An 11,860-nucleotide genomic window follows, 5' to 3' on the forward strand; every position below is an offset into this window, starting at 1 on the left:
TTATAAATAGCTAGAAAAAGCCAGCTGACACTTTGGACTTTCTGCCTGGAAACTCGCCAAACAGATCCTCAAATTCATTAGGTACCTTTCTATTTTCCCTGTTACCACAAGTAACTTTGTTGCCAAACCTTTGTTTAGCTTCCAGTAACAATTCCTTTACTGTTCTGAAAGTGATCACCAACACCTCCTCCAAGTCTTTCTAGCTTTCACTGACAGACACCTCAAGGCCCTTCAAGTCCCCACACATTGCCCGGTCTCAAAGCCAATGTCACATGTTTGGGGTTTTGGGTTATAGAAGTGCCCAATTCCCAGTTATCAACTTCTGTTGTGGTTATCAGTTGTTGCCTAACAAACCACCCCAAAACTTAGTAGCTTTAAAAACAAAATCATTATATGTCTCGATTTTGTGTGTCAATATTTGAGGTAAGCCTTGAATGACCAGTTCTTCAGCTCCACATGAAGTGAACTGGGGTCAGTTTTGATATTCAGTTGGCGGTTGGGCTGGTCTGAAGGATCCAGGATAGCTTCACTCACATGACTGAGACATTGGCAAGGACAACCGGAAGGCTAGATTCAGCCTTCTCTTGAAGGCCTTCTCTTTTTCTCTCTCTTGAAGGCTGGGCTCAGTCAGGCCCTTCTCTTCTGCATGTAGTCTCAAAGCCTGCTCATGAAGTGTGTCCAGAAGGGATGTCAAACATCTTATGTGACACCCAAGGGATCCAGGAGGCAGTGTTCCAAGAGATAAGAAATGGAAGCTTCCAGTTTTTTAAATCCTGGGCTTGGAAACTGGCAATGTCATTTCTGCCATATTTTATTTATTAGCTAAAGCAGTTACAGACTCTGCTCAGATTCAAGGGGAAAGTATATGGACATCATCTCTTAATAGAAGGAGCATCAAAGAATTTGTGGCCATATTTAATCTGCCACATAAAGAAAGTTAGCAGTAAAACAAAGAGTTGAACCCAGATCTTCTGCCTTCAGATGCATGCATGGGTCATAGCACTCATTCATTCTTTCTTTCATTCATGATCCAAGAAACATTTCTGAAATGCTGCTGTCTGTTAGGTACCATGTTCGATGCTGAGCAGGATATAAACATTATCTTCTATTCTAAGATAGCCCACAGTCTAATGAGGTTAGTAGATATGTTCACAGATAATGCTAGATACTAATAGAGAGTTATGCCAAATGCTGGGGGAACACCGAAGATGAGGGAATATCTACACTGGGAAAGAGGGAATATCGGGAAGGCTTGCTAGAGAAATGATCTTAGAGCTGAGATTTAAAAGCTGAAGAGAATTTGCTGAGAAGAGAAGACAGTGAAAGACTTTCTAGGCATGGGTCAAGAAGAGGCGGGGTGAGAGAGCATGGTATGTTTGGGAAACATTGAGGAGTTCACGTGATTGATGTGGAGAATGTGAGGAGTACAAACCTGAAATTATTTTAATGTTTTTTTCCTGAGGTAGTCAGAGAGGTATAGGGAGAAGGTGATTGGAGACTTCATTTCAGCCTAATGTTTTTCCTATTGATTCTAAGAGTTGTGACTCCAAAGCTTTTCTTTCTCTGTTTCTATTTGCAACCCTCCCACCCTGTTTCTTCATTAAATCATGGCAATAGGATCAGAGGAAGATAAGGTCATTTAATATTCTATATTTACATCCAGCATATAAACTTCGGTTTTCCAACATGTGTGCAAGTCTGGGTAACTGTGTGTCATAAATACTCATCCTGCCTTTTCATATGGTTATTTGAAGGCTACATATTAAGCCTGACCTTAGTCCTTAGTGGAGTGGAGATTGGCGTGGTTCAACAAAGAGGTATTTTACTCAGCAACAGACTCCAACATGCTAAGTCAAAGACCCATTCCAATACCTGTCCCCTGCAATGCCTGTGTGAAAATTAGAAAAATGTATATTCTCTGGGCAGATACAGGCTCACACCAGGTTTCAGTGGCTTGGAGAGTAGAGCGGGGTCTGAATATCAGCTGCCATTTGTTTCCTGCCTCTGGCACCTTTGTGACATGTACAGAATGTGTGACTCTAATGTTCTGGCTTTGGCTAGTTATTGGTGTTCTATTGTTAAATGCAGAATAGAGCCTGTGGAAACAGACCAGAGAAGCTAGTTTCTGTCCCCTGCTCCCCACATTCTTTAATTATAAAGTATTCTGTGACTTACTGTGCAAACACTAAGCAAATCATTCTCCTTCTTTGTCTTTATTGTCCTCTCTCTGAAAGTTCCAGGGACTGTTCCTTCCTACCTGGAATATAGAGCCCAATTTGTCAGGAATAAGTTTGGTAAGCATAATATTCTATCCATACTTTCATCTGCCTCAGGAAAATGACTTTTTTTTAAAGTTTTTTTTTTCAGTGCACAGACAATTTTGAATCACTAATACCAGGAATAAAGAGAAAGGGGGAGAAAACACTGCCGACAATCCTGTCTCCTATCGTATAAACTGTTTTCATTTCTCCACATAACCTTGGTGACCATTGTCTCCAAGTTCCTAAATTCCAAACTCTGTCAATGTGTGTCATTTTTTTTTTTTTTTTTTTTTTTGCGGTATGCGGGCCTCTCACTGCTGTGGCCTCCCCCGTTGCGGAGCACAGGCTCCGGACGCACAGGCTCCGGACGCACAGGCTCAGCGGCCATGGCTCACGGGCCCAGCCGCTCCGCGGCATATGGGATCCTCCCAGACCGGGGCACGAACCCGTATCCCCTGCATCGGCAGGCGGACTCTCAACCACTTGCGCCACCAGGGAGGCCCAATGTGTGTCATTTTTTATTGTTTTAATGGAAGAATACATTTCATTTTCTGCACTTTTTACTAAATAGTATGACCCCCAAAATTTCATGTTTCCTTCATGCATATACCCAACAAATATTTGCTTAGTTCTTATAATTTGCCAGGTTCTATTTTAGATGACAAGGATTCAGTAATGAATATGCCAAAGCTCTTACCCTGAGGACTTAATGTCAGTGAGAGAGACATACAACAAACAATGCAAATGTCAAGTGCTATAAAGCAAATTAAAGCAAGGCAATGGAACAGAAAGTAATGTAGAGAGTGACCATTTTAGAAAATACCTCTTGTAGTAAATACACAATTACTTAATATTTCCCTATGATCAAACATTTAGATCGTTGTTTCTGAGATTAGCTGTCAGTGAAATATATATATATATATATATATATATATATATATATATATATATATATTTATATTTATATTTTTGGCTGTGTTCGGTCTTCATTGCTGCTCAGGCTTTCTCTAGCTGTGGCGAGGGGGATTACTCTTCGTTGCGGTGTGTGGGCTTCTCATTGCAGTGACTTCTCTTGTAGAGCACTGGCTCTAGGAGTGCAGGCTTCAGTAGTTGTGTCATGAGGGTTCAGTAGTTGTGGCTCACGGGCTCTAGGGCACAGGTTCAGTAGTTGTGGCACGCGGGCTTAGTTGCTCCGTGGCATGTGGGATCTTCCCGGGCCAGGGCTCAAACCCGTGTCCCCTGCATTGGCAGGTGGATTCTTATCCACTGCGCCACCAGGGAAGCCCTATGTATTTATTTTTTATTTTAAATTTTCCTTTAGAATGAAACTCCAAAAGAGGACTACTGGCAGTTTCAGCTCCTGGTTTTACTGTAAAGATTGTAATCACCACAATTCATCTTGAGAGGACAAAACGTTAGCAAGAGAGGATTCTGGGAAGACGGCAAAGTAGAAAGCACCAGTATTCTATCTCCCCACCTAGACAACAACTTCACTAGCAGAATCTGCCTCATGTAACTATTTGGAATTCTGGAGTCTATTGAAGGTTTGCTTACAACTTCCAGGGGAAGACTTGCTTCTGATCACAGAGCTGCAGACAAAGAGGCAGGCAGTTGTTGCTGCAAATCCCACCCTGTTGCAAGCTCCTACCCATATAGCTAAATTCCAGGGGATTTAAAGGGCTGGCACCCCTATTTCTTCCCCCCCCCCATTTTTCTCTTTTCCTTCTGATGGAATTGAAGGGAGAAATAGAAGGCTCGATTCTGGGGTTCTTTTAGAGGTTTGAATTTTCTCAGAGAAAGGACGGCCATGAGGAAAAAAGAAACAAACGGCAGCAACATCGAAGACCTTGAAAGGAACTTGAGGGTGTCAGGGGAGGGAAAACAGCAGCCACAAGCCCAAGCACTTGTGTCTTCTACCCCTTGCCACCTATCTTGCCCACCCCACCAGCCCACTCTGCCTGGGACTTGAAATCTGTGGCTGAAGGACCATCACCACATAGCTTCAAAAATAATTAACAACCCTCCCTTCCCAAACACACCCAAATTCACTCATCCAGCATTTACTTTTTTGAATCCACTCAGAACTTTTTTCTACAACCCCCCTCCCTAAATGGAGTTGGTTGGGGGGGATGAATACTGAGCTAGCCTTAGTTTTTTTAAAAGAGACTTTTTGAGCCAATGAGGCCCCCCAAATAATTGAGTTTGGGGTTCTCGTTGGTTGTTTTATTTTTTTTCCCCAAATTTTAACCCCCTCCACCCCAAGCCCGATAAAACCTCGATCATGGGTTCAGGTCCCATAGACCCCAAAGAGCCTCCTTAAGCTTAAGGAAGCTGGATAGCTTCCTTAACTGAGATGGGGAAATCAAGAGTGTGGATGGGATTTCGAAGATCTTCAGTATGATAAAGGAAGCACGAAAGATAGTGAGTTGATGTATTTACTTGAACACTCTCCTGCAGACCTGTTCACTAGAAATATTGGTCAAGTTTACTGATGTTGGTAGTTACAAGTTTCTTAACAATTGGCTGACGTATTCAAAGACAACCAACAACATTCCCCCCTTGAAGCAAATTCTGCTGATGCTGCAGCATCTACCACTCACTGTTGACCATCTCAAGCAGCACAACACAGCCAAACTGGTGAAGCAACTGAGCAAGTCAAGTAAGGATGAGAGCTCTGGAAATTGGTCTCAGTCCTTATCAGCAACTGAATGACTGTCATCCACTCCCAGAGCAGTACCCAGCCTGCTGAGAAAGATAAGAAGAAATGGAAAGAAGAGGGAAAGAGTTGAACCACCCCTCCTGAGTGACCTTTGACTGATGTGAAGGCTGAAACTCAGACTGAGGAGGCACCAGAGAAGAAGAGGGAGAAGCCCAGGTCTCTCTGAACCATGGTGCCCCGTCACGTCACATTCCTTTCCACTAGGCTAGAGCTGGAGACTCCGTCTTTGGTGCCTTTAAAGAAGAATGCCAGTGCAGTGGTGGTTTCTGACAAGTACAACCTTAAACCCATCTCCCTCAAGTGTCAGAGTTCCACAGCTGCCCCAGGAGATGCTGTACCCCCTGCAGAGAAGAAATACAAGCCACTCAACATGACACCCAATGCCACCAAAGAGATCAAAGTGAAGATCATCCCACCATAGCCTATGGAGGGCCTGGGCTTTCTGGATGCGCTAAATTCAGCACCTGTTCCAGGCATCAAAATTAAGAAGAAGGTGCTGTCACCCACAGCTGCCAAGTCAAGCCCGTTTGAATGGAAAACAAGCACAGAACCAAGCACAGCAAACCTTCTTCCCCAGAGCCAGCACCTCCTTCTGCGGCTATGGACACAGAATGTCCAGGGACCCCAGTTCCCCCTGTTGAAGTCCCAGAACTCATGGATACCGCCTCTTTGGAACCAGGAGCTTGGGATGCAAAGCCAGTGGAGATCTTAGCCAGCTGACCGGGAAAGGCAGGAAGAGGAAAACTGTGACATGACCTGAGGAGGGCAAACAGAGAGTATTTCTATTTTGAACTGAATGAAACTGAACGAGTAAATGTGAATAAGATCAAGGACTTTGGCAAGTCAGCTAAGTGAGAGATACTGTCAGGCCAACACGCATTTGAGGTAGCCCGGTGTCTGAGCAACAACAACATGGAGGAGAATGTGTCCTGGGTGTGCCCCCGGCTCCCGGTGCTGCTCTCGCCTCTCATCACCCCTGGAAGCAGTAGCCAGGATCAGTACATCCAGGCTGAGTAGAAGAAGGGGATGCTTCAGGAGCTCTTCCTGAGAAAGGAAAGTCCTCACAATCCTGATCCTGAGCCCTATGAGCCTATCCCTCCAAAATTCATGCCCCTAGATGAGGAATATTCCATGGATAAAACCCCATATGTTGAGACCCTGGAGCCTTAGGTTGGGTGGGCTGTGGTTCACCCGACAGGGTAAGTGTTTCCAAGTTGCCTTCTGTTCTGGACGATCTTATGGAAAACATAGGTGCCGGGAAGAGCCCCCCGGGTTCTGGAGGAGGAGGCATCGATGTGCAGGAGATCCTCCCTCCATCATGCATAGCCCTAACAGTCATACCGCAGAGGAACTGCTGAAGCAAACAGACTATTCAGACAACGTCAAGCAGATGCCGGTGCCACACATACTCTTAGGCCCTGATCTGATAGCCAATGGTTTTCTACCGGGAGGCCCCGGGAGCCCCCAAGGGCATACAGCACTCCTCCCCCCCCAGACCTAGGGGACCTATGCCAGGTCCCCATGGAGGCCCTGGGGGCCCTGGTGAGCCAGTGGTCCACATCTCCTGGGTCCCCCACCCCCTCCCTGGGGGCAGTGCAATCCCTTCTAGGGTGACCCAGGTTTCCCCATTCAGTGTGGCCTGACGCTGGAGGTACCAGGACCAGGCCCTGGACCATCCCATAGAGTCCGTGGTGGCCAAGGAGGAAATGAACCTCTTCCTTCTCTTCTGTTCTGAGGGACCAGAAGAGGCTGCTCTGGAGGAGGACCCCCAAATGGACGAGGGGGCCCTGATGGGGGCATGGTTGGAGGCGGTGGGCATGGTATCCATGAAGGCCCTGGTGGAGGAATGGGTGCTGGTGATGGACATCAGCCCCATGAAGGCCCTGTATATGGGGGGCCCCATGGCCACTGCCTCATTATGTCCCTGGTCACTGAGGCCATGACCATCGAAGGCCACCCCCTCATAAGTACCGTGGCTATGATGGCCCTGGCCATGGAGGAGGGGGTCACCAAGGGCATGATGGAGGCCACAGCCATGGAGGAAACATGTCAAACTGCCCTGTTTGTTGACATATCATGATGTTCTCATAGCAACTGCTGTTATGAGAACAACTGTGCCTTCTACCACCCGAGTGTCAATGGCCTCTCCTGTCCTAGGGAATCAACTGCCTGCCCCATCCACACACACCCTTATGTACTGTAGCCTTTCTCCTTCCACACTTTTATGGCTTCTGTGAGGCCCATTTTCCCCTTTCCCCAGCTGAGGAGCTGGCCCCCTCAGGGCCCACCTGCCTGGGTTCCTGTGGGTTTTCTGATCACTGGTGCACATTGATGTACATATTTTCCTCCAATCTGGGGAGGAGAGAGACTGGACACATTCTGTACCATGGACTGCTTAAGAGGAGACTCAGTTGCCTTCACTTTTTGAGGAGATTTGCCCTGTATCCCAAGCCCCTTTCTGGTATTACCCTTGATGCCTGAGAACCTAAAGCTGGTTATCCTGGAGAATACCTCTACTCTCCTATTGTGGGTCCTCCTCATGCACACAGAACTCTGATGCAAGATCAACTGCACTTATGAAATCGTCCCAGTCAAGTTCATTCTTCCTTATGGGGTGAGGAGACGGCAAAAGGGGCATTGTGTATCCTACTGCACTGAGAAGGCTCAATCCAGCTGGATTTGAGTTCTGGAGTACACATCATGTCCACCCCTCCTCTGACACAAGCTTTACATTCTGAGTCCTTTCTCAAGTAAGACTTTGCAATCTTCTGTGAATACCCAAGTTTGCATCATGGATCTGCTAGGTTCAATGATGGCAAATTCATACTGGCATCCAGTGAAAGTTTCAGCTTGCATAGGTGAGGCCATTGATGGTGGTCTACAGCTCATTCTGGAAACTGTAAAACACTTCAGTGAGACCAGCTTTCTATCAGCTGAAGCCCAGTGTGCTGGACCTGACAGTCACACTACTTGCACTCCTCTGGGAGTTAGCTTGCTCCTGGCCTCCACCTGGAACCTTGTCAGTGTGAGGCCTCCAGCTCCCTTGCCCTGTCAGCCATCTCTGAATCCCCACCAAGTGCTTTCCTGGGTGGATTCAATAAGATGACTTGCCTTCTCACAGCCCTCTCCTTCACTTGCCTCAGCATCAGTTGTTATCTAAGAAAACAGTGCATTGTTTGGATTTTGTGCACAGTCTTGGGTTAGAGCCACAAAGAATTTGAGGATGAGTATTTTCTTTTTCTTTTCATTTTGTATACTTTGTACATTAATAATAAACAGTGGAAAGAGAAACAGCTTATTAAAAAAAATAGTACGCTCTACAACAATAGTTGGCAAAACACACATACCAAAACTTATAGGGATCATTGAAATCAGTTTTAAGGGGAAAATTTATAGCTATAAACACATTAAAAAAAAATAAAGATCTCAAATCAACAATTTAACTGTACAACTTAAGGAACTAGAAAAAGAAGAACAAATTAAACCCAAAGCTAGCAGGAAAAAAAAAGGAAATAATAAAGATAAAGCAGAGATAAATGAAACAGAACATACAAACAATGGGAAAAAAATCAAGGAAACAAAAAGTTGCTTCTTCAAAAAAATTAACAAAATTGACAAACCTCTAGCTAGAGAGACCAAAAAGGAAGAGAAAAGACTAAAATTACTAAAATCAGAAATGAAAGTGGGGACATAACTACAGATTCTACAGAAATAACAAGTATTATAAGAGATTACTATCAACAAGTATATAGCAACAAATTGGATTACCAAGATGAAATGGTTAAATTACTAGAAAAATAACCCATGACTAAATCACAAAGAAACAGAAAATCTGAATAGATGTATAACGAGTAAAGAGATTGAATTCACAACCAAAAAATCTCCCTACAAAGGAAAACTCCCTTCCTGATGCCTTCATTGGTGAATTCTACCAAACATTTTAAAAAGAACAAACACCAATCCTTCCCAACTTTTGCAAAAAATTGAAGAGGAGGGAACACTTCTTAGCTCATTCTGTGAGGCCAGCATTACCCTGATACCAGAGCCAGACAAAGATACTATTAGAAAACTAAAGATCAATATCCCTTACAAGCATTGATGCAAAAATCCTCAACAAAACACCGGCAAAGCAAATTCAGCAATATGTTAAAAGGATTATACACCATGACTAGGTGCCATTTATTCCTGAAATGCAAGGATGTTTCATTATATGAAAACCAATCAATACAATACATCACATTAACAGAATGAAGGGGGAGAAACCCACATGACCATATCAAGTGGCACAGAGAAAGCATTTGTCAAAGTCAACACCCTTTCATGATAAAGAACACTCAAACTTAAGAATATAAGGAAATGACCCCAATATAACAAAAGCTGTATATGAAAACCCACAGCTAACATCATATTCAATGGTGAAAAACTGAAAGCTTTTCATCTAAGATCAGGAACAAGGTAAGGATGGATGCCCACTTTCACCACTTCTATTCAACATAGTACTAGAAGTGGTAGCCAGAGCAATTAGGCAAGGAAAAAGAAATAGAAGCATCCAAATTGGAAAGAATGCAGTAAAAGTATCTCTATTTTCAGATGGTATAATCTTATATGTAGAAAATCCTAAAGATTCCTCCCCCCCAAAAAACTTGTTAGAACTAATTAATTAATTCAGCATAAAAGCAGGATACAAAGTCAACACAAAAATCAGTTGGATTTCTACATACTAAGAATGAACAATTTGAAAAGGAAGTTACAAAGAAAATCCTCTTACAATAGCATCAAAAAGAGTAAATTACTTAAGAATTAACCAAGGAGGTTGAGTATAATGAAAACTATAAAACATTGCTGAAAGAAATTAAATAATACATAAATAAATGGAAACACATCTCGTATTTATGGAATGGAAGATTTAATATTTTTTAAATGTCAATATTACCCAAAGCAATTTACAGATTGAATGTAATCCCTACCAAAATATCAACTACTTTTTTTTTTGCAAAAATAGAAAAAAAGCATATTAAAATTCACATGACATCTCAAGAGACCACAAATAGTCAAAACAACCTTGAAAAAGAAGAACAAAACTGGAGGACTCACACTTCTTGATTTCAAAACTTACTAAAAAGCTACAGTAACCAAAACAGTGTGGTACTGTCATAAATACAGACATATAGACCAATGGAATAGAATAGAGAGCCCAGAAATAAACTATCACATATATGGTCAAATGATTTTTGACAAGAGTCCCTAGATCATTCAATGGGGAACGAACAGTCTTTTCAACAAATAATTCTGGGAAAAATGGATATACATATGCAAAATAATGAAGTTGGACTTTTAGCTAACATAATATAAAAAAAAAATTCCAAATGGATCATGGACCTAAATGTAAAACCTAAAAGAATAAAACTCTTAGAAGAAAACATAGGACAAAAGCTTCACAACATTGAACTTGGAAATGATTTCTTAGCTATGAATTAAGAACATAAATAAAAAAAGAAAAATCAGACAAATTGTACTTTATGAAAAATTTAAAATTTTGTGCATCAAAAGGCACTATAACAGAGTAAAAAAGAAAACAACAGAATGGGAGAAAATATCTGCAAATCATTTATCTGATAAGGCATTAATGCATAGAATATATAGAGAACTTCTAAAACTCAACAATAAAAAAGCAACCTGATTCAAAAATGGGCAAAATACTTGAAGAGACATTTCTCCAAAGAAGATATACAAATAGCCAAGAAGCACACAAAAAGGTGCTCAGCATTGCTGATCATTAGGAAAATGTAAATCAAAACTATAATGTGAGCTTCCCTGGTGTTGCAGTGGTTGGGAGTCTGCCTGCCGATGCAGGGGACATGGGTTCGTGCCCTGGTCCGGGAAGATCCCACATGCCGCGGAGCAGCTGGGCCCGTGAGCCATGGCCGCTGAGCCTGCGCGTCTGGAACCTGTGCTCCACAACGGAGAGGCCACAGCAGTGAGAGGCCCGTGTACCAGAAAAACAAACAAACAAACAAAAAAACTATAATGTGGGGACCTCCTTGGTGGTGCATGGATTAAGACTCTACGCTCCCAATGTAGGGGGCCTGGGTTCAATTGCTGGTCAGGGAACTAGATCCCACATGCATGCCACAACTAAGGAGCTGGCGAACTGCAGCTAAGGAGCCTGCAAGCCGCAACTAAGGAGCCCAGGTGCCACAATTAAAGAAGCCAGCCGGGGTGGGGGGAGGGGTTGTGGGATGAATTGGGAGATTGTGATTGACATATATACACTAATATGTATAAAATAGATAACTAATAAGAACCTGCTGTATAAAAAAATAAAATTAAATTAAATTTAAAAAAAAAGAAAAAAATGAATATAAAAACAATAACAGCAAAAGAAGCCAGCAAAGTCCAGCACAACCAAATAAGTAAATAAAAATAAATATTAAAAAAAACCTATAATGTGATATGACCTCACACTAGTTAGGATGGCTGCTATCAAAAAAACAGAAAACAAAAAGTGTTGACAAGGATGTGGAGAAATTGGAATGCTTGTGCACAGTGATAACTGGAGAGTTATTTTTTAAATAGGTATCACTATACCTATTAAGTTTCAGTTTTACAGGATGAAAAGAGGTATGGGAATGGATGGTGGTGATGACTGTACAACAATGTGAAGGTATTTAAAACCACTGAACTGTACACTTAAGAATGGTTAAGAGCCCGTGAGCCACAACTACTGAGCCCACATGCCATAACTACTGAAGCCCGCATGCCTAGAGCCTGTGCTCTGCAACAAGAGAAGCCACCACAATGAGAGGCCCACACACTGCAACCAAGAGTAGCCCCCGCTTGCCACAACTAGAGAGGGCCCATGAGCAGCAACAAAGACCCA

The 11,860-nt window shown here is 42.9% G+C and overlaps 1 pseudogene; it reads left to right on the forward strand.

Annotated features, from left to right (window-relative positions):
* Positions 1-4,542: 4,542 nt before the first annotated feature.
* Positions 4,543-7,183, forward strand: LOC132502908 (serine/threonine-protein phosphatase 1 regulatory subunit 10-like; annotated as a pseudogene).
* Positions 7,184-11,860: the final 4,677 nt, after the last annotated feature.

This window comes from Mesoplodon densirostris, chromosome 2 (assembly GCF_025265405.1).
Source record: "Mesoplodon densirostris isolate mMesDen1 chromosome 2, mMesDen1 primary haplotype, whole genome shotgun sequence".
In the NCBI taxonomy this organism is placed as follows: Eukaryota; Metazoa; Chordata; class Mammalia; order Artiodactyla; family Ziphiidae; genus Mesoplodon; species Mesoplodon densirostris.